Raw genomic sequence first — 23,610 nt, forward strand, 5'->3', positions numbered from 1 at the left:
GTGATTCCTTCTGCTCCTCTCTAGTCAACCTTTGGTGCTGCCTCTTCTCCTACTACTGGTCCTCCTCCTAAATAACAGAAGACAGAAGACTGTGGATCCTTATGACTTTGATGCCCCTGATTTTGATACCGTGGGGTTTGTTGATAATCAAATTGCCCCTTATGGTCGACTTCCTATGGATGATATGTCCATCCTTCATAACTTGAATTTCATTACCAGTAACAGTATTCGGATGACCCATATGGGTGCAGCCCTATTCCGTACTGTTCAGGGTTCCCCTGTTCATGCGACTAAGGCTTTTCTAGAGGATGCTAAATTGGATTTCGATAGAATAAAGGGGGTGAAGGATGAGCTTGATGCCAGGGTAATTAAGCTGGAGTTGGATTTGGAGAAAGAAAAGTCCCGAGCTACCAGGGCTGAGGCAGGTGCAAACTTGGAGGAGGAGATGGCGAAGAAACACAAGGAAAGTTATACCCATACTTATGCCAAGCTGTTGGAGTTGAAGGAGAAACTTGCTTCTGCCCATGCGGATTACGCCGATCTCCAGGGTCATCTGGTAGATGCTGTGATAGGTGCTTATGATAATTTAAAGGCACAGGTCCAAGTTCTAGCTCCTGAACTCGACCTGACTCTCTTCAGCTTGGACAATATGGTAGAGAATGGCAGGATAGTACCTGCCCTGGATGATGAAGATGACGGGCCTCCTCCTGCACCGCCAGCTAAAGCTTCTCCAGCCACGACTTCTTCAACTCCTTCTGCTAAGGTCGACCATCTCGAACCTGATCCTGATTGTCAAATTCTTATTCGGGAGGATAGGATTGTGGATGCCACCCCCATGAAGATCATTCCTCCTCCTTCAGCCACGGATGCTACTACTGGGGAAACTTTGGACCCCTTATGATTTCTTTGTTTTATCTGTACAGCCCGATTTGTGGGCTTTTTAAACCCTGTTTTTTGTAACTTTTGATATGGTAGACTTCTCTTGACTTTCAGTTGCTTCTATGCAACTTTATTTTGAAAACAAAACACTTTTAAGCTCTTGAGGCTGCCTCTTGGATGGCCTTTTGAGTCTTTAAATGTGTTTATTTTGATGGGTATATTTCACCCAGAGTATGAACACTTACCATCCTCAACAACATTGTCTACGCTAAATAGGGTAAGATCGGCCTCTGCGGCAAGAACATTGACTTGGACCTTCAAATTCTCATACAGGGCAGTCATGCCACTCACTACATGGCCCTGAAGCTTAGCATAATCATCATAGGTAGACTAAATCCTTTCTTTGGTCTCCAACAGCTCGCCGTAAGTCCGGATGTAGCTCTCCTTGATCTTCTTGGCCATATCCTCAGCCAGATTAGCTGTCGTCTCCGTAGCAGTAGCCCGAGCCTTCTCCCTCTCTACGACAAGCTCCAACCCAACACTCTTGGCCTACAACTCATCCTTTAGGCCCTTCACCCTATCATATTTAGCCTTGGCATCCTCAAGGAAAGCTTTGGTGGCACGGACAGGAGATTCTCTAACAACCCGAGACAAGGTGGCGCTGAGATTAGCCATCCGATTATTATTGCTGGAAATGAAGTCAAGGTGATGAAGGATGGATACATTGTCAGTAGGGACCTTGCCATAAGGAGCAATGAGCTCTGTGGCAAAAGCCACACCATGAAACTCCTTATCATTAAGATCATAAGTCCCGGAAGTCTTCGACCTCCTAGGCGGCAGACCAGTAGGAGAGGAAGGAGCACCCGAGGTCACCAAGGGAGGATCAATCGAAGCTACCCGAACTCGGGGAGTTGGAATGACCTTCCTCGGACCCTGAGGATCGGATTCCGATCCCTTCGGAGGCAGTTGCGAAGAGCTCTCCCCAGACGTCTTCTTCAATAGATTCTGAGCTGCCACCGCCTTTTTTGTTTTGCAGAATACCTTCATCGAATCAGAAGACCTCTTAGGCACTACCTAGCTCTGAGCGAAGAAGGGAAGGATCCCTTAAAAACTTATTAGTATCCAGATGAGAAGCTTCTCCCCAGTGGTCCTCCAAAACACCCACAAAGGCCCTCTCCACCTCATCAAGACTCTCTAAAGAATACTTAAGGACTACAGGCTCTTTTTGCCACCACAAAGGGAAAATGTGCTCATTGTTCTCATCCAAGAAAAAGGGGTGAACCTCCTAAACAGCTCATACTTTGAAATAGAAGTTTTTAAAGTCATGAAAGGAATCATCAAAAATAGAAAATACTTTCTTTCCTTGGGTAGCCTGGAAGGAGATCCAAGAAGCCTTCTTCTTGGCCACTCTCGGCTTAGTCAACACGAACAGATAGAGAAAAAGACTAAGGGAAGGTCGAACACCCAACTCCTGACACAGAAGTTGAAAAATCTTCATAAAGGCCCAGGAGTTAGGATGAAGCTGAGAAGGGGCAAGATTACAATTCTAAAGAAGGCCGGACTCGAACTCAGTAAAGGGTAGAGTAATGCCTAACTTCGTGAAGAAGCAATCATACGCATAAAAGAAAGGACGTTCCGCCCGACCTAAAGGGGGAAAATTAACCATCTCCTCGGGATCAGGGGACACCAGCTTGTAGTTTTTCTCATCCTCTCTACTCTCATAAATCCTATTAAATCTCCTAAATTTCTCACGGTATTCATGATCCACCACGGAAACACACCCTAGCACTATGGAATCTGACCAGTCAGCCATACCCAAAGGAATCTTTGTGGACATTTTGACAATATTTCTACGAGAAGACATAAAAACTACACCTACAGCAAGAAAATGAAAAGAAGCATCACTACTGAGTAACTCGGGCAGAATCAGATAAGTAAGAAACAAACAACAATAAAAAAGGGCGTCCCAAGGTTCACAAGAATAAAAAAGATGAAACAAAATCCAGAGGCACCCTTTGGTGGCATCAATGCAGAATACAGAAGAAGAAGAACAGCTACGAATCAAAAACCCTAACCCTCAGAAACACAAAAAGAAAACAAAATCCCAGGCATCAACATTTCTTCAAAGGAACATCAAAGCAAAAAGACATAAACTTTTTGAAGAATAAACATGCAACACCACCAAAAGCCAGCAAAGAGTAGAAACGAAGCTACCAGCAAAACAGAAAAAAATGGAAGGCACAAAAAAGAAAGAAAAAGCACCAAGCTGCGATGAAGAAGGGGTGACCGTGACAAATACATAGCAAAGACACGAACGATCCACACTGATGAATGCTTCGAAACTTCAAAGAAAGTAGAAAGCTTGAGGCAAGATCAAAAGAGCAACAGCCAAAGAAAAGAAATTCTTTTTCAGGTATGAGAGAGCAAAGACAAAGAGCAAGCAAAAAGCGATGATTTCAAATAAAGTGTAAGAGGGAAGAAGAAACGGCCAAAGGGATAAAAGCCCACTCAATAGGCTTCAAAAGCGCTTGCATACTCCCAAGGAAACAATGCTCTCAAGAAATGAACGCAGCCATAAAGGAATGAAAGCAAAAACGCTTCGCGTGTTTAAAAAATAGCATTTAATGACGCGAAACTCACGCAAGAAGAAGCAGACCGGAAAAGATGCTTGAACACGACTTCCCCAAAGAGATCGAGGCTCAGAGAGCATGATCTCATGGAAAGGTTCAAGCAAGGCGCTGTTCATACCCTGGACCGAGCTATAAGGTCCGGGTTGGACAACGACAAAGCAACTGACCTCTTGTAGATTGGTCACCGATCTCTTCACAAAAGAGCTCGGACGAGCCTCCACAGAGGCCCAAGGAAGACCAAGAAAGAAAAGTCACCTCCTACTAGAAGGCGGCTAGCCAAAAGATAGGTGATCTCACCCACAAAGGATAAGATAAGATAACAAACTTATCTCAAGGGAGGTCACTCAACACTGCTATAAATACACTGGAGCACCCAAGTATAAGATATACTCTAATTCTACAAAAAACTTGCCTAAAGCCCGTACTGACTTAAGCATCTCAGTCTCTTGCAAGTACCACCACCAACCGGTGACCAAGGACCAGGCAGCGCCTCCCACTCCAACAAGTCAGACACGGCAGCCTTGATCAGACTAGAAGATCTCGTCCGAGATTGACTTCCCTGTTTCAGGTAACTCTCAGAACAGATACCATCAGGCGTAGTTGAAGACATGATTGTCAGGGTTGGCCCCTTTGCTTTTCCCACTGACTTTGTGGTGTTGGATATGGAAGGGCATAAGAGTGCATCCCTTATCCTCAGGAGGCCCTTCCTAGTTACAGGACGGACCCTTATTGATGTTGAGAAAGGGGAAGTAACCCTGAAAGTCAATGAGGAAAAGTTCGTACTAAATGCTGTCAAGAAGTAAACATGGCTGCTGGTCTTAAGGAAAGGCTGAATGACATCTTTACATGTGCCCAGCCAGATTTAAAGGAACCTATGGAAACTCTTAAGGAAAATGAGAAGCCTCCAAAGCTTGAGCTCAAGCCATTACCTTCCTCCCTGAAATATGTATTTCTGGGAGATGTAGATACTTATCCTGTGATCATAACCTTTGCCTTAGAACCACAAGAAGAAAAAGCACTAATCCAAGTGCTCAACACACATAGGACCGACCTTAGGTGGACTATAAGTGACCTTAAGGGCATTAGCCCGACCTGATGCATGCATAAAATCCTGCTGGAGGATGATGCCAAACCGGTGGTGCAACCACAAAGGCGACTGAATCCAGCCATGAAGGAAGTAGTGCAGAAGGAAGTCACTAAGCTTTGGGAGGCTGGGATTATTTATCCCATTTCTGATAGCCCCAGGGTGAGCCCCGTCCAAGTTTTTCCCAAGAAGGGAGGTATGACGGTGGTTCATAATGAAGAGAATGAACTGATTCCTACAAGGACAGTTACAGGGTGGCATATGTGCATTGACTATAAAAGGCTCAATAACGCCACCAGGAAAGACATTTTCCTTTACCATTTATTGAATAAATGCTAGAGAGACTAGCAGGGCATGCATTTTATTGTTTCCTAGATGGATATTCCGGGTACAATCAAATAGTTGTGGATCCACTGGATCAAGAGAAGATAGCATTCACATGCCCTTATAGCGTGTTTGCCTACAGGCAAATGCCCATTGGCTTGTGCAATGCACTTGTCACCTTTCAGAGATGTATGTTATCCATGTTCTCTGATATGGTAGAGAAGTTCCTTGAAGTGTTCATGGGTGACTTCTCTGTCTTTGGAGACTCATTTGACTCCTGCCTTGATCATTTGGCCCTAGTTTTGAAAAGATATCAAGAAACAAACCTAGTTCTAAACTGGAAAAAATGCCACTTCATGGTGCCTGAAGGCATTGTTCTTGGGCATCGGATTTCAAACAAGGGAATAGAAGTAGATCAAGCTAAGGTGGAAGTGATTGAATGATTGCCTTCACCAACTAATGTCAAGGCAATCAGAAGTTTCCTAGGACATGCAGGATTTTACAGGAGGTTCATAAAAGATTTTTCTAACATCGCAAAACCCCTGTGTAATCTCTTGGCCACTGATATTCCATTTGTCTTTGACCAAGAATGCCTGCATGCCTTTGAAACCCTAGAAGCCAAGCTTGTCACTGCTCCTGTCATTTCTGTACCCAATTGGGAATTGCCATTCGAACTAATGTGTGATGCCAGTGACCATGCCATTAGCGCAGTTCTGGGACAGAGACATGACAAGCTTCTGCATGTCATTTATTATGCTAGTCATGTACTAAATGATGCAGAGAAAAACTACACTACTACAGAAAAGGAATTACTTGCAGTGGTGTATGCCATCGACAAGTTCAGATCCTACCTAGTAGGATATAAAGTTATTATCTACACTGACCATGCTGCTCTTAGGTATCTACTCATCATTAAGCAGGATTCTAAGCCCTTCTCATAAGATGGATATTACTCTTACAAGAGTTTGATATAGAAATCAGAGACATAAAAGGTACAGAAAATCAAGTGGCTGACCACTTGTCTTGGATTGAACCAGTGGTAGGGACCTCTTCTCCCTCCACTGACATATCCGAAATCTTTCCAGATGAGCAACTTTTTGCCATCCGGACAGCACCGTGGTTTGCAGACATTGCAAATTATAAGGCGATAAGGTTCATTCCCAAAGAGTACAACAGGCATCAAGCCCGAAAACTCATGCATGATGCACGGTGTTACCTATGGGATGAGCCATATCTCTTTAAGAGATGCTCGGATGGAATAATCTGACGCTGAATGTCTGAGAAAGAGGCATAGAGAATCCTATGGCATTGCCATGGCTCATTCTATGGAGGACACTTTGGAGGTGAACGGGCAGTCACCAAGGTTCTCCAAAGTGGCTTCTACTGGCCCACTCTCTTTAAGGACTCTAGAAAGTTTGTCCGTAATTGTGATAGTTGCCAAAGGGTTGGCAATCTCCCTCATGGTCACGGCATGCCTCAGCAAGGAATCCTAGAGATTGAGTTGTTTGACATATGGGGTATAGATTTCATGGGACCCTTCCCGCCTTCACACTCAAACACCTACATCCTTGTAGCAATAGATTATGTGTCTAAATGGGTTGAAGCAATAGCGTCACCCACTAATGACACCAAATTAGGGATGAATTTCCTCTAAAAGAACATCTTCAGCAGATTTGGTGTCCCTAGGAGACTGATTAGGGATGGAGGTACTCATTTCTACAACAGTCAGCTGGATTCTGTCTTAAGCCGTTACGGAGTTCGCCATAAGGTAGAAACACCGTATCATCCCCAAACAAATGGGCAAGCAGAAGTCTCAAATAGAGAACTAAAGCGAATCCTAGAGAGGATAGTAAGCGCCTCTAGAAAGGATTGGGCTAGAAAGCTTGATGATGCCCTGTGGGTATATAGAACAACTTTCAAAACCCCCAATGGAAATCCTGTCATCTGCCAGTGGAACTAGAACACAAGGTCTATTGGACTACTAGATTCCTTAACCTTGATGCTAAAGCAGTAGGAGAGAAACGATTTCTCCAACTAAATGAGTTGGATGAATTCCGCTTAGATACATTTGAAAATGTAGAGATCTATAAAGAAAAGGCAAAAAGGTGGCATGATAGGAAGATATCTTCCAGAGTCATTGAACCAGGGCAGAAGGTCCTGCTCTTCAACTCAAGACTCAAACTATTCCCTGGGAAACTTGATAAACCCCGTTTTTAGGGTTTATCTTGTGTTAAATTTAGAGCATTTTATCAACATTTTCTCACATTTATTCAATGAAATAGCATAGTTTTGTCATTCCTCCTTAATTTGTGCTTAAATGTGAAACATGCTTTTAGACTCTCAATTTGATAATTTTAATCTTTCTTTGATTCCACTAGATGCCTTGATGTATTTTTTAGTGATTTCAGATTGGAAAGGCTAGGAATGGATCAACGGAGTAAAGAGGAAAGCATGCAAAGTGGAGAACACATGGAAAAACCAAAGATTTGGTTGTGCTCATCCACACGCACGCGCAACAGACAGCGCACGCGTGGATCGTAAAAACTCCATGAATGTGCACGCATGCTGTACGCATACGCGTCGATGCTGGCACATGATTTTTAAGTAAAAACGTGCCCAGCAAATTCACATAGGCTATGGGGCCCAATCTAAACTAACTTTGGCGCCAAAACACTTAAAAGGACCAAGGATTGAAGGGAAATGCATCATGAATCATTAGGGAGTTTGAGATCTAGTTTTAATGTTAGTTTTAGAGAGAGAAGCTCTCAATTCTCCCTAGAATTAGGATTAGGGTTACGTTAATAAGCTTAGATCTAGGTTTTAATTCATGCTTTTCATCTACTTCTACCTCTCAATTCTTTGTTGTTACATCTTGTTCTTCTACTCCCTTGTTGTAATTTCTTCTATTTTGTTTTTATACTTTGTTGTTGATCTACTATTGTTCCTTTTATTTTCTTTCAATATAATTTGAGGTAATTCATGTTAATTGTGCCTTCTTTGTTTGTTGTTGTTAATTCTTAGCAATAAGTTGTTGTTAGATTTCATTCTTGTTGTCAATTTACTATGCTTTCCTTTTACACCTTCCAAATGTTTGTCAAAATGCTTGAAAGGATGTTAGAGTAGAATTTTATGTTCTTGCCTTGGGAAGGTAACTTAGGAATTCCTGAGTTACTAATGTCCAAGTGATTGATAGTTGGTAGCCATTGACTCTAGCTCTCATTAACTTAATTGGTGAATAGCTAGGACTTATGGACTTGGATTGATATAGCTCACTTGACTTTCCCTTACTTGTTAGAGGATGATTTAGTGGGATTGATCATTGCAATTATCATATTGTGGTTAGTGATAAGGATAGAGATCCTTGACCACCAAACCTTGCCAAGACCTTTTCATCATTAGAATTACTTTTCCATTTACTTTTCTTGTTTCTTATTCAAAACCCCAAAATATACATGTCCATAGCCAATAACAAGAATGCTACCCTGCAATTCCTTTGAGAGACGACCCAAGGTTTAAATACTTCGGTTATTAGTTTTATTAGGGGTTTGTACTTGTGACAAAAAAAATTTTGTATGAAAGGATTATTGTTGGTTTAGAAACTATACTTGCAACGAGATTTCATTAGTGAATTCTATACCATCAATTTTCCAATCATCAAAACTGAAATCCCGTTGGACAGGACCGTGTGTGATTACTAGTGTATCACCTTATGGGCACATAGAAGTTCAAGGTAAAGATCTTGACACAAGATTCACTGTCAATGGACAGAGGGTCAAGCATTACCTTGGAGTAGATATTGAGCTAGGAGGCTCAACGCTACTACTAAGTTAAGTGCAGTGAAGTCCAGCTAAAGACATTAAAGAAGCGCTTGTTGGGAGGCAACCTAATGATTAATCATATATTATTTTCTAATTATTCCTGTTTTAATTAGTTTTCCTTATAATGAGTTTTTAATTAGGTTGATTTTAATGTTAGTAATCATGAACAGTACTTAAACAGAGTCAGAATGCGGCAGAACAGCAAAATAAACACCCTGGAGAACGGATCTCTCTGGCGTTAAATGCCAGAAAAGGGTGGAAATTGGGCATTCAAATGCCCATAAGGAGGGCAACCTGGTGTTGAACGCCAGAATGGGTGCCATTCTAGGCATTCAACGCCCAGCAAGCAGAGACAGCAGCGTTAAACGCCAGAATGTAGCCATTCTGGGCATTTAGACGCCAGCAAGACAGCAAGGTAGGTTAATTTCGAAAACCTTATCGTTTTTTCATTCAACCTATCTTTTTAAATTACAATTTTGAAATTCCATAACTTTTCAATCAAATATTTTCAAACCTTTTCAAATCTTTTTCAACTAGTTTTCAAATCTTTTCTTATCTTTAGTAATTCTTGTTCATATCTTTTATTAAACTTTAAAATCCTTTTACTTGTTATTTTATCTTTTATATCTTTTATATCTTTTACATATCTTTCAAAGTTTAACAACTTATCTTTTTTTTATCTCTTTCAAAACTTCCTTATCTTTATTTCATGATTGAATTCGAAAACCCCTCCCCCCTTGCTATATATAACTGTGCTCCCGTCTCCCTCTTTCACCACCTCTCCATTCGAATTCTTTTCTTCTCTTCTCTTCTCCTTCACTTTCTTCTTCTTCTTCTTCCTTTCTTACCTTTTTCTCGAGGACGAGAAAACCTCTTAAGTTTGGTATGGAAGGAGCCCTTTTCTCTCATTGATATTTGAATCCCATGGCTCCAAAAAGTGGCAATACCGCTCCAAGAAACAAGAAAGAAGATGACTCAACAGTTGTTTTCAAACTTGTTAGATTCTACACCAAGCAACATGAAGAATATTATCATAAAATAATGAGTAAGAGGCCAGTGATTGATAGCAAAAATTATTGTGGGTAAGGAATTTCATAAAATATTTACGTTGCAGGTATAGCTCCAAACCAACAAACAACTCTCGCATCAAATTAAATTTTAGGTTGTCACAAAGAACAAACCCCAAATAAGAAATAACTGGAGTATTTTAAACTCCGGGTCGTCTCACAAGGAATTGCAATAAAGTGTTTGATTATTGGTTATGAAAGGGGGGTAAGGGGTTTTTGATTGGTGAGAGGGCAAGAAAATATAAGTGACAAAAAAAGTAAATCAAGAAAGCAATTAAAGGAAGCAATTAAGGAAGAGAGACATTCATGGCAAGGATTGAGATCATAGGCTTTCTATCCTAGTCATGCAATGATTAATTCATCTTATTTAGTCAACTCCAACACAAAGGGAGAAAGTCAAACAAGATTAATCAATCATACTACAATAATAAACAAGAATTTATCTCATTACGTCATCTCCGACGATTGAGGAAGGTATCATGTTATCCTCATACTCGGAGAAAGTCTAATAAGACTAGCTAATCTCAATCCAAAAGTCCTAATCAACTCACTAATTTGATTAGTAAAAGATTAGCGTCAATGGAAACAATAATCCAAAAGTCCTAATCAACTCACTAATTTAATTAGCAAAAGATTAGCGTCAATGGAAACAATATTAGCTAACAACTCTAGATCACCATCATGAGTTGGGTTTTCATGACTCAAGATTGCCTAATTACTCTTTCCAAGCCAAGAATGCTCAAAATCTACTCTAAGGCCCAACCAAGTATTTTGTCAAACACTTAGTGGGTACAAATGGAAAGCATAGCAAAATAGAAAGGAAAGTAAATCTAAACTACTCAATTGCAAGGAATTAAATAACAACAAATCAAATCAATAATAAAGGAACATGAATCATAAATTGCATTAAAGGAAAATGGAAGAACAAGAGTGTATCAACAACAAAGTAAGCAATTACAAGAATGAAATGCAAAATTAGAGAGAGGAAGAGTAGAGGAACAAGAAATTGTAAAGGAAAAGTAAATCAAAGCATGAACTAAACCTAGATCTAAGATGAAAATTAACCTAACCTAATTCTAGAGAGAAGATGGAGCTTCTCTCTCTAGAAATCTAACTAAAGGCTCATATTGGCTAAAATAATTGCTCCTCCCTTGACCAAGCTTGAATTCTGCATGAAATAGCATTAGAAATGAGTTGGGTTGGGCCCAAAGTGCTTCAAAAATCGCTGGGAGCGATTTCACCTTAATGGGCCACGGCAGAATCAGCGCGCACGCGTACATGGCGCGTGCGCACCCCTGAGCGCGAAGTAACATATGACAAATTTTATATCATTTTGAAGCCCCGGATGTTAGCTTTCCAACGCAGCTAAAACCGCCTCATTTGGACCTTTGTAGCTCAAGTTATGGTCGTTTGAGTGCGAAGAGGTCAGGCTTGACAGCTTTACGGTTCCTTCATTCTTCATGAGTTCTCCCACTTTGCATGCTTTTCTCCTCACTTCTAGAATCCAATACTTGCCTTATGAACCTGAAATCACTTAACAAACATATCAAGGCATCGAATGGAATTAAAGTGAATTAAAATTACCAATTTTAGGGCCTAAAAAAAGCATGTTTTCACATTTAAGCACAATTCGAGGGAGAATTACAAAACCATGCTATTTTATTGAATAAATGTGAGAAAAGGTGATAAAATCCCCCAAATTAAACACAAGATAAACTACAAAATCGGGGTTTATCAAATCTCCCCACATTTAAACTAAGCATGTCCTCATGCTAAAATCAAGAAATAAGCAAAGGGGTATCGACATTTATTCAATGCAAACTAACTAAATGCAATCTATCTATATGAATGCATCCACTTGGTCAAAACAAGTCAACTTCCAAGAAAATATAATTAAGTACAAGGGCTAAAGCCATAGCAGTCAAATCAAACCCACAATTGAATTGAATTATTAAAAAGATTTTCCAAACTTGCAAGAAAAGATGATCATGTAATTGAGCAATTGAACCCTCACTGGATGTGTATCTGCTTTAGTCACTCAAGTGTGTGGGGTTGATTCACTCAATTCTCCCCTAATCATGCTTTCCAAGAGTTGTTTTTCATCTAACAATCATCAATTACTTCATGCATGCACACAAATATCATGAGGGCTTCCCATAGGTTGTAATGGGGTTAGGGTCAAGGTAGAGTGCATATGGTCAAGTGAGCTTGAAATTCGAATCTTTGATTAACTTCAACTTCCCACCTAACCTATGACAACCTATACAATTCTAAACAAACCTAATTACCCATTCTTCACTTTTTCACACACTCATGCATTCTCTTTTTGATCACCACCCATATGTATTGACTTTTATTGAACCTTGCTTTGGGGCATTTTGTCCCCTTTTTATTGCTTTTCTTTTTCTTTCTTTTTCTATATATTTTCTTTTTCTTCATATACATATAAAAAAAATTTTTCTTTTTGTTTTTCAAACTAAAATATATACAAGAACATCAATGCATATAGTTTACACATGATTAATACATGAGTATGTACCCAATTCCCAAGATTTTTCAACAAAAACGTAAACACACTTTTATCTCTACCCAATGTTCTCAACTCTCCCAAAATCAAATGATGAACACTCTCACTAGCCTAAGCTAATCAAAGATCCAAACAAGGGACATTTATTATTTTTCACTTAGGCTTGTAATGTGCTACAATTAAGAACAAATGGGTTAAGCATAGGCTCAAAATTGGCTAACAATTGAAGATAAAAGGTAGGCTATTTGGATAAGTGAGCTATTTGAACAATGGCCTCAATCATATAAATGCATGTATACACAAAGTAATGGACATATAGAATTAAACAAATCAAAGATTACAATCTTAGGAAGAGAATAATGCACACAAGAATAAGAATAAGTGGTTATATATGATGTAACCACACAATTAGGCTCAAATCTCACATGCTTGTGTTCTTAGCTCAAAAATCATGTTCCACAATGTATATGATTCAAGCAAGTTCTAAAAAAAAATTTTTTCAATCAATTGGGGTGCCCTATAGATAAAATTCTTGGAAAATATCATGATTTTGGCTAAGCTTAATATATACACATGCAAAATAAGAAAATGCAACTAAAAATCCTAAGATGAATGCAAAAGTGTTGGGATTAGAAACTTGTTACCCAAAAATGCCGAATGGTCGGACGACCTCCCCACACTTAAAAGTTTTCACCGTCCTCGGTGCACTCAAAGATGAGCAAGGGAATACGGCGACTTTCCGAGTTGCTACCTTTAGCTGGCGGGTTAACCGGTGCTGCGTGTTCTTCCTTCCGCTTCCATTTTTTCTTATGGTGCATCGATCATGAAAAATAAAATAAACACTGTAAGATGAGAAAGTACAAAAGCAAAGAAGCGTGAATTGTTGGAATGAGGTGACTCACTATAATGGATTGAGTGAATTAGTGTGACAATGATGAAAAATAGGTGTGTGGGTTCTTAAATTGCGCGCAGTTTAGAACACACACACACACTGGTATAAAAAGTTATGTCACCATTGCACCAAAAGAAGACATGCACTTCACTCATTCTAGTGTGCTTGAGATACTTTAAAAGGCTTGTAGGTTAAAACAAACCAACAAGTAGTGAAAAAGCATAAAAGAATTCAAGCAAAAATCAAGCAATTGTGAAATTGGATAATGCATGGACATTGATTGATGTGTAAGTGGACTTAATGAATATAATGGTATATGAAACTTACACCACAATCAATGACACCTATTGAAGTTGTTGCAACACCTAAGTGACATAGAAGTGGAACACATGAATGCTATGGAACTTAGAGAAAAGAATATAGAAGTGAAAATCAATCACATAGCGAGCATCGTCCACAAAGCTTGAAAAGCTCAAAAATATGTCACTAGGTAAGCTTTCGATCCAATTTCACAATTCCACAGACTCAATGCATGAAATAGGTGATGATCAATTAGAACAAGCATCATAAAAAAATGCATTGATAATGTACAATTGCCTAACAATAGATGATGAATGCATGGTGGCCAAAACATACAATTCAAAGAGTTAAGATGCATGAAGGCAATGTAACATGTACTTGGTATTCAAAAGCATTAAACATGAAAATTTCCGAACCAAGTAACCAAATATAACCTCAACAAAGGAATCCAACAATGACAATAACAACAATGATGTTAAACTAACATCCTATTAATAAGCAGCAGCAGTAAACAGTAAACAAGATTAGTAATCCAACACTTATAATAGGAAACAAAAATTAAACTAACTAACTAACTAAAAGAAATGGTGCTACATGATGCTTGGTAGTGTTGGATGTTGTTTTAAGAGTGGAAAAGAAAAGAGAAGAAGGAACGAAATGGAAAGAGGAAAAGAAAAGAAGATGAGTGAAACAGGGCAATCCACGCGTGCGCGTCATGTACGCGTAAGCGTGGATTGACGAAATAGAAGCGACGCGTACGCGTGCAGTGCACATACGCGTGCATGGCGAAGCAGATAGTCGGTGCGGACGCGCAAGGTACGCGTTCGCGTGCCTTTGGGCACAAAGTTGGCACACTTCAAGTACAACTCTCGGGTGAATGTATGGGAAGTGGAAAAATTCAATCCACGCGTACATGGCGCGTCCGCGTGGATGGTCGAAAATGCTTGAGGCGCGCGTACGCGCCAGGTGCGCGCACGCGTGGGTTGGTGCTCTATTTTTCAAAATTTTTTTTTTATGTCTTTGCACCAAACCAAGCATTCCCAACCTCCAAATAACTACCAAAACATCACAAAATCTTATTTGACCTACTAGACTCCCAATTAAACTCAACTAATCTAACAAAACATGAAATTAAATCTAAATTACCAATATTTACAAAGAGGAAATGGGAAAGATGTTACCATGGTGGGGTGTCTCCCACCTAGCACTTTTGTTTATTGTCCTTAAGTTGGACTTATGGGGAGCTCTTCATCAAGGTGGCTTGTGCTTGAATCCATCCTTGAACATCCACCAATGCTTGGACTTCCATTGTGCTTCATCATTCAAAGTTAGTAACTCCAGGCTTTGATGGAGTTCTTCACAAACCATAGGCTCCCAAAGTTGATCTTCCTTGTGCGATCCGGGATCCCACACTTTGTTTTCACACCCGACCTTGAGTTGATCATGGCGATTTCCTCCGAGTGGCAAGAGAGATGAATTCTCATGGAAGCACCAATCTATTCTCCTAGACCCATCCAATTGAGCACTAGTCCAACCCTTGCTCTTTGAAGCTTCAACCATAATGAGCCTTGATTTGCAACGCCAACCACGAAACATCTTTCTTTGATGCTTCATCCCACAAAGCTTCCTAAGTTGGCCATCTGTTTCAAGCAAGCCATATTCAAGTGGGATAATAAAGATAATAGAAATGAGTTTCATCCACTCAAATGAAGGTGTAGATAGAAACCTAGGCAAAGGTGATTCCAAGGGTCTTGACAAGGCGTATTCAATTTCCATCCTCCTTTTTCTAAGGACCTCCACCTCTTCACAAGATCTCTTAATTTCAATCCTTTGTTCGACAATTTTATCTAAATATTTTCCTTTACTCAAATCACAAATGGGAGGACAAGAGAGATTTACCTCCACATTGCTTTCCATCTCTTTGGGAGAAGGTTCTTCATGCTCAAAGGATTCTTCACCACTAAGACTTGATGCTTGATCTCCATCACCAAGGGGATTCAATTATTGCTCTGTCCCATCCAATTTTTCACAAGGGATAAGCCTTGGAGGTTGTGCACATTCCTCCTTAGCATCAAATTCAATCATCTTGGAGGGATCTTCTCCAATCCTAGACTCCCAAGGTGGTTCCGCATCTCCTAAGTCTTCAACCACTTCTTCCTCTTCTTCAATAATCTCTACTTCCTCCTCTTGTTGCATTTCTTGCTTTAACTCCTCTTCTTCACCTTGGAGCTTCAAGTTCACTCCATTACTAAGCTCCTTCGTTGCTTCTCCACATTCCACAATGGAAGTTCCTTGATCGCATAGGCTTAGGCAGGAAGAGACTATGTTGCCAATGGCTTCTACCATGATGGCCATTTTTGCTCTTAACTACACAAATTTCTTTTCATCCTCCTCGGGTTGCCTTAAGACATGAGATTCAAAATCCCATAATTCTAGCAGAGAGGCTTCATCGGGAGGTGATGGTGGAAGAGAGGGTTCATTGTTTGAGGGAAAGGTATTATAGTCGGAAGGTGGTTCTTCTTGGTAGAGTTGTGGTGGTTCAACATTTTCCTTCCTTTCCATTTGTTGCACAATACACTCCATGGTTGCTTGAAATTGATCCAATGCTTTCTTGAAATGATCCCTTGACTCTTGCTCCTCTTGGATATCATGAGTAGGATCATATGACTCTTGGATTGAAGGGCATGAATATTCTTTCATGGGAGGTTGTGGTGGAAATTGGTGTTCATCTTGTGGTTGGAAATTTTCACACATTGGAGGTGGTTCATCTTGGTGACAATATGGAGGGGGTGATTTTTGAAAATGTTGATGTTGGAGTGGTGGTGGCTCTATGTGTGGTTCATATGGCTCATATGATTGTTGGTATGGTGGGTACAGATTAGGGTCATATGAAGATGGTTGGTGAAAGGTGGCTTGTGAGTATGGTTGATGGTTATATTGGGGATATGGCTCATAGGCATATGGTGGTGGTTCTTGAAAGTCACAAGAGGATTCACCATAACCATTGGATTGGTATGCATCATAGAATGGCTCTTCTTCATAGTGCATTGGTGGAGGTTATTGCCATGAGGATTGATCATATGCATATGGCTCCTCCCACCTTTGGTCATCCCATCCTTGATACACATCCTCATTGAAGTTCCCATTTCCTACAACATAGTTGTAATTACACTCATAGCCAAAGTGAGAATTCATAGTGAAAAGTGAAAATAAGAAACAAAAGCTAACAAGAAATAATGAAACAAAGTCCTAAAACTAACAAAAACTAACAAGCAATCCAAAAATCAAGCTATTCACAATATTCACATATATACAGTAACCAATAACATAACACCATTGCAACTCCCCGGCAACGGCGCCATTAATTTGATAGCAAAAATTTTTGTGGGTAAGGAATTTCATAAAATATTTACGTTGCAGGTATAGCTCCAAACCAACAAACAACTCTCGCATCAAATTAAATTTTAGGTTGTCACATAGAACAAACCCCAAATAAGAAATAACCGGAGTATTTTGGACTCCGGATCGTCTCACAAGGAATTGCAATAAAGTGTTTGATTATTGGCTATGAAAGGGGGTAAGGGGTTTTTGATTGGTGAGAGGGCAAGAAAATATAAATGACAAGAAAAGTAAATCAAGAAAGCAATTAAAGGAAGTAATTAAGGAAGAGAGACATTCATGGCAAGGATTGAGATTATAGGCTTTCTATCATAGTCTTGCAATGATTAATTCATCTTATTTAGTCAACTCCAACACAAAGGGAGAAAGTCAAACAAGACTAATCGATCATACTACAATAATAAACAAGAATTTATCTCATTACGTCATCTCCGACGATTGAGGAAGGTATCATGTTATCCTCATACTCGGAGAAAGTCTAATAAGACTAGCTAATCTCAATCCAAAAGTCCTAATCAACTCACTAATTTGATTAGCAAAAGATTAGCGTCAATGGAAACAATAATCCAAAAGTACTAATCAACTCACTAATTTAATTAGCAAAAGATTAGCGTCAATAGAAACAATATTAGCTAACAACTCTAGATCACCAACATGAGTTGGGTTTTCATGACTCAAGATTGCCTAATTACTCTTTCCAAGCCAAGAATGCTCAAAATCTACTCCAAGGCCTAACTAAGCATTTTGTCAAACACTTAGTGGGTACAAATGGAAAGCATAGCAAAATAGCAAGGAAAGTAAATTTACACTACTCAATTGCAAGGAATTAAACAACAACATATCAAATCAACAATAAAGGAACATGAATCATAAATTGCATTAAAGGAAAATGGAAGAACAAGAGTGTATCAACAACAAAGTAAGCAATTACAAGAATGAAATGCAAAATTAGAGAGAGGAAGAGTAGAGGAACAAGAAATTGTAAAGGAAAAGTAAATCAAAGCATGAATTAAACCTAGATCTAAGATGAAAATTAACCTAACCTAATTCTAGAGAGAAAAGGGAGCTTCTCTCTCTAGAAATCTAACTAAAGGCTCATATTGGCTAAACTAATTGCTCTCCCCTTGCCCAAGCTTGAATTCTGCATGAAATAGCGTTAGAAATGAGTTAGGTTTGGCCCAAAGTGCTTCAAAAATCGCTGGGGGCGATTTCACCTTAGTGGGCCACGGCAGAATCGGCGCGCACGCGTACATGGTGCGTGCGCGCCCCTGAGCGTGAAGTGACCTATGGCAAATTTTATATCATTTCGAAGCCCCAGATGTTAGCTTTCCAATGCAACTAGAACCGCCTCATTTGGACCTCTGTAGCTCAAGTTATGGTCGTTTGAGTGCAAAGAGGTCAGGCTTGACAGCTTTACGGTTCCTTCATTTCTTCATGAGTTCTCCCACTTTGCATGCTTTTCTCCTCACTTCTTCCATCCAATACTTGCCTTATGAACCTCAAATCACTTAACAAACATATCAAGGCATTGAATGGAATTAAAGTGAATTAAAATTACCAATTTTAGGGCCTAAAAAAAAGCATGTTTTCACATTTAAGCACAATTCAAGGGAGAATTACAAAACCATGCTATTTCATTGAATAAATGTGAGAAAAGGTGATAAAATCCCCCAAATTAAGCACAAGATAAACTAAAAAATTGGGGTTTATCAGTGATCCCTGAGTTCAGATTCGAATTAGGAGAAGATGAATACCCAGAGATTTAAAAGCAAATTCGAAAGAGAGGCTGGGAGATTCTAGCTAACCCTGAAATCACTGTTGGATTCAACATGATCTATGAATTCTATGCAAATCTATGGATGACAGATAAGCAAAAAAAAAGATGGAATAACATTCTATACTTTTTGCACTATGGTCAGGGGGAAGATCATCTATTTTCATCTGGATAGGGTGAGAGACATCTTTAAATTACCCTTACAAAAGGATGACCCTGATTCCTACAATAGAAGGGTGGTAGCCAACCCTAAGCTGGATCAAGTCCTAGAGGACATCTGCCTGCCTGAAACTGAATGGATTGAGGATGCAAAAGGTAAGCCAAACCAGCTGAAAAGAATGAACCTCAAGCCAATTGCTAGGGGATAGCTAGACTTCATTGGGTATTCTATACTCCCTACAAGTAACCGCTCTAAAGTCACTATTCAGAGAGCTGTGATGATTCACTGCATCATGATGGGAAATGAGGTAGAATTTTTTCAAATAATCTCCCGAGATGTACAAGCTGGCAAACAGGATGTCTACTGATGTCATGCTGGCCTATCCAAACCTTATCTTTCGCCTATGCCAAGAGGCTAAGGTCCTGCTCCATTTAGACAATTTTATTCTAGTGGAAAGCCCAATCACTAAGCAAGTGATGGAAAGCTCCAGGATACCAGAGGATCAACCCAAAAGGAAGGCACTTGAGCCTCCCCAATAGATCCCTCCAATTGAGTATTGGGATCAGCTGAAGGTGTCTGTGATGCACTTGCAAACCACCTTGGATCAACTAAGAGAGGAGCAGAAAGATCAGACTAGCATGATTTGCAAACTGGTCAAAGAGTAAGAGAAGCAGGGGCGTGAGATAGAGCAGTTGAACCGCCAGAAGCTCTCTCCTGAAGAGCCCAGCGCCCTTCAAGCTTGAGGTTGTTGACTTTCAGCCCTGTGACTATTCCAATTCCTATTTTTCATATTTCTATTATTCTAATTCCTGTCTTCCATATTTAGGTTTACATGATCACTAGTAGTATTTAAGTCTTTATTTTTAGTTTATTTTATTATTGTCTTTTAATTTAAAAATTGTATAAGCATTAATAAAAAATTAAATTTTATCTTCTAATTAGCTATAAAGTATTCCTCTTATCATCATTAAACATGAATAAAATAGTGAATTTTTTTAGAAGAATTGGAGATGCATAAATTTTTGAGTTTCATAATAAGAATAATCAATTATTTTGATGTGGTGGCATTGTTTTTGTTTTCTGAATGTTTGAATGAACGGTGCATATTTGAAATTGAAATTAAGAATATTGGCTCTTGAAAGAACAAGGAGGAAGGAGAAGTATTATTGGTAATCTGAATAATCCAAAAATTGATTCTTAAGCAAGAAAAAGCAGCCAAGACAAAGAAAAAGCATATTTCAAAAAATAAAAACAAAAAAGCAAGCAGAAAAAGTGAATAGCTCTTTAAACCAAAAGGCAAGAGCAAAAAGCCAATAACCCTTTAAACCAAAAGGCAAGGGTTAAAGGATCCAAAGATCCTAAGAATGTGCTTAAGAACTCTGGACACCTCTATCTGAGGATTCTAGCAAAGTTGAATCACAATCCAAAAGGGTTCACCCAGTTAAAGTGTCTGTGGCATTTATGTATCCGGTGGTAATACTAGAAAACAAAGTGCTTAGGGCCACGGCCAAGACTCTAAAAAGCTGTGTTCAAGAATAAAAAAGAACTTAACTAGGAGAGTCAATAATATTATCTGGATTTTAAGTTCTTAAAGAGACCAACATTTCTGAGTTTCAATGAATAGTGAGATGCTAAAACTATTCAGAAGCAAAAAGCTACTAAGTCCCGCTCATCTGATTGAAACTGAGCTTGATTGGAAACTCGGAGATTTATTGTATCTTATTCTTCTTTTTATCCTACTTTGCTTTTAGTTGCTTGGGGACAAGCGACAGTTTAAGTTTGGTGTTGTGATGAGCGAAGATTTTATATGCTTTTTGGTGTCATTTTCATATAGTTTTTAGCATGTTTCATTTAATTTTTATTAAGTTTTCATAGGTTTTAGTGAAAAATTCACATTTTTCAATTCTACTTTGAGTTTGTGTGGTTTTATACAATTTTAGGTAATTTTTGGCTGAAATTGAGGAGCTGGGGCAAAAGTCTGATTCAGAGGCAAATAATGCACTACAGATGCTGTCTGGATCTGACCTCCTTGCATTCGAAAGAGCTTTTCTAGAGCTACAAAAGTCCAAATGGAGCGTTCTCAACGGCTATGGAAATCTAACATCTAGTGCTTTCCAAAAATGTATAATAGTCCATACTTTGCTTCAGAATTAAAGACCCAAACCTGGTGTCCAACACCAGCCTCCTGCCCTATTCTGGCGTCTAGCGCCCAAAGGAGAAGAGACCAATGTTCAATGCCCATAAAGGACCCCCTAGCCATCGTTCAACTCCCTAGAGGCCTCCTAGCACATGAATCTCATCAAAACTCTGCCCAAACACTCATCAAGTGGGCCCCAAAAGTGAATTTTAGCACTAAAAGACTGATTTACCCTTTTTATGTAATCCTTAGTCATTAGTTTAGTATTAAAGGGAGAATATCATACTTGTTTAGGATCTCTTCCAGCATATTTCATTTTTCACATTGTATTTTCTATCAGTATGAGTTTCTAAACCTCCTAGGTTGAGGGGAGGACCCCTGCTGAGTTTTATGGATTAATAAAAGTATTACCACTCGTGTTCTTCTTGGGTTTGTGTGACTACGTAACTGGAAAGCATTGAAACACTAGCTTGATTATACATTTCTTAGACGGCTAATCCACGACTTCATTAGGGACATCTCGAAACATCAGTTCAGCCGAGGTATGGGGAGATTAGAGTTTTTGTGGTAGAGGATAGAACTCAAAGTCGCAGCATTCTCTAATTCGGAAGATCCAACCTTGTCTGTGCCATTTTGAGTAGGATCACTAAGGAGAATGGACTGCAGGAGCTTCACCCTCAATCAGAATGGATCCACACTAACCCTGTGGGGTTCAGATCTGCAGGAGCATTGGCGACCTCTCAACCGGCGTCAATCACATACAGTCTGCCATAGAAGAAATCATTCAAAGTTGAGGAAGACAGTAAGACCAGAATTAATCCAGAAGAACAAAGCATCTCCAAGCCTTAACCATCTTCTTATCGTTATAAACATATCAACCTAGTTAAGATCTCTTTATTCCTTTTATGCGTTTAAGCAAATCCAACAACTCTTCTATTCGCCTGACTAAGATCTACAAGATAACTATAGCTTACTTCAAATCACAATCCTCATGGGATCGACCCTGACTCACTCAGGTATTACTTGGATGACCCAGTGCACTTGCTGGTTCAGTTGTGCGGAAGTGTGGGATTTTGCGCACCAGGCTGCTAACACATGAACCATAGTTTCCAAGCCTAGTGAATTTAACGTGACTCCCCAATGTACTACCTGTATCACATACATCCCGCACATCTCCTTTACAAACATATCAAAGCCCTAGCCCTAAACTGAATGATACACCTGCCTCTGTCTCTGCATCACACGTAATCACTTCTCCCCATTATCCACTTTTCTGCTTAAAAGTTTCTGATGACCAGATATGTAGAGGCACACTATAACACTCTAACCAAACTTTTTGAGTCCCACATCGTTCTGACTCCTCCCCACTCCATACATTATGACAAAATTTTATCAGGCTACTTAGCTTGTAAGTAAAAGCCTCATCCGCATCCTTCATGGTATCAAAGGTCAATAACGCTTTATACGCTCCTAACTCTCTGATTTCACCCACTTGAGGCATATTTTTGTGAATTGAATTTTTTAACGATTGGAACTCTATGGCTATTGACGTTCCCCCAACTAAGCCCCTCATCAACCAGTCCATATTCTCCTTTGCAACTGATACTTCAACCTTCTTCGCACACTCATTCCCATGTGGATCAGCCGCTTGTGTATCCTTCCTCATCCCTTCTACTTTTGCAGACATCACCGCAACATTCCCACCACGAGCTTCCGTATTGTCCACCGCATGCCATACCCTTTCTGCCGGAGGCACCCTTTTTTCCTTCACCATTATTTGTCATCTCTGCAATCGCCTTCAGAGCCCCTCCTTTCGTCGTATACCGGACAAATGCAAAGAGATTTATCTTGCCATGTTTACGCTTTCGAGAAAGGTAAATGTCATTGATCCGTCTCTTCCAGTTGAACAACTGATATAGTTTTCTCTTCGAAATATCTTCCGATAAATTATCAATAAAAACAGAAAATATTTATTTTCTAAGCGATGATATTCTTCACGATTCCAAACCCTAGGATCCTTCAAACGTAGTTGTGAAACCCTAATCCAACCCCACCTAGTGTTTCCTTCCCCCTCTCTCGCCATACTACCTTATATTTGTTCTTCTTTTTGCATGCATCTTCATCAATGTCACAATTTGTTATTAGGAAAACGAAGAGACATTCGTCATTAAACCAGTTTGGAAGTTATGTTCTATTCTTAAATTTATTAACTTGTTTCATAATTATTAATCATAATTCTCAAAATTTGAGTAACAATTATATATTTGTTAAGCTAACAATAGACATCAAATTTAATTTTAGTTAAATAATTGATTAAGAAATGAGAAATTTTAGAAATAAAAATGAGATAATAGTGAATAACAATCAACTCTATTTTGGATAAAATAGAAATCACGAAATATTAAAAATTAATTCAGTTGAGAATTTTAAAGTTGAACTTTTCATTTGATAAGCTGAAATAATTAGCTTTCTCTTTAATTAACCAAATGCTCTCTTAACTAATCTGAGTAAATATTACCACGTACCATTGTCAATTACATTGATGATATTGGATCGAATAAACAAAATTTCCTGACGCGCCCTTGTTGCTATTTAAGCTTATATCAAATAATTAAATTA

The sequence above is a fragment of the Arachis hypogaea genome, chromosome 13 (assembly GCF_003086295.3).
Source record: "Arachis hypogaea cultivar Tifrunner chromosome 13, arahy.Tifrunner.gnm2.J5K5, whole genome shotgun sequence".
NCBI lineage: Eukaryota > Viridiplantae > Streptophyta > Magnoliopsida > Fabales > Fabaceae > Arachis > Arachis hypogaea.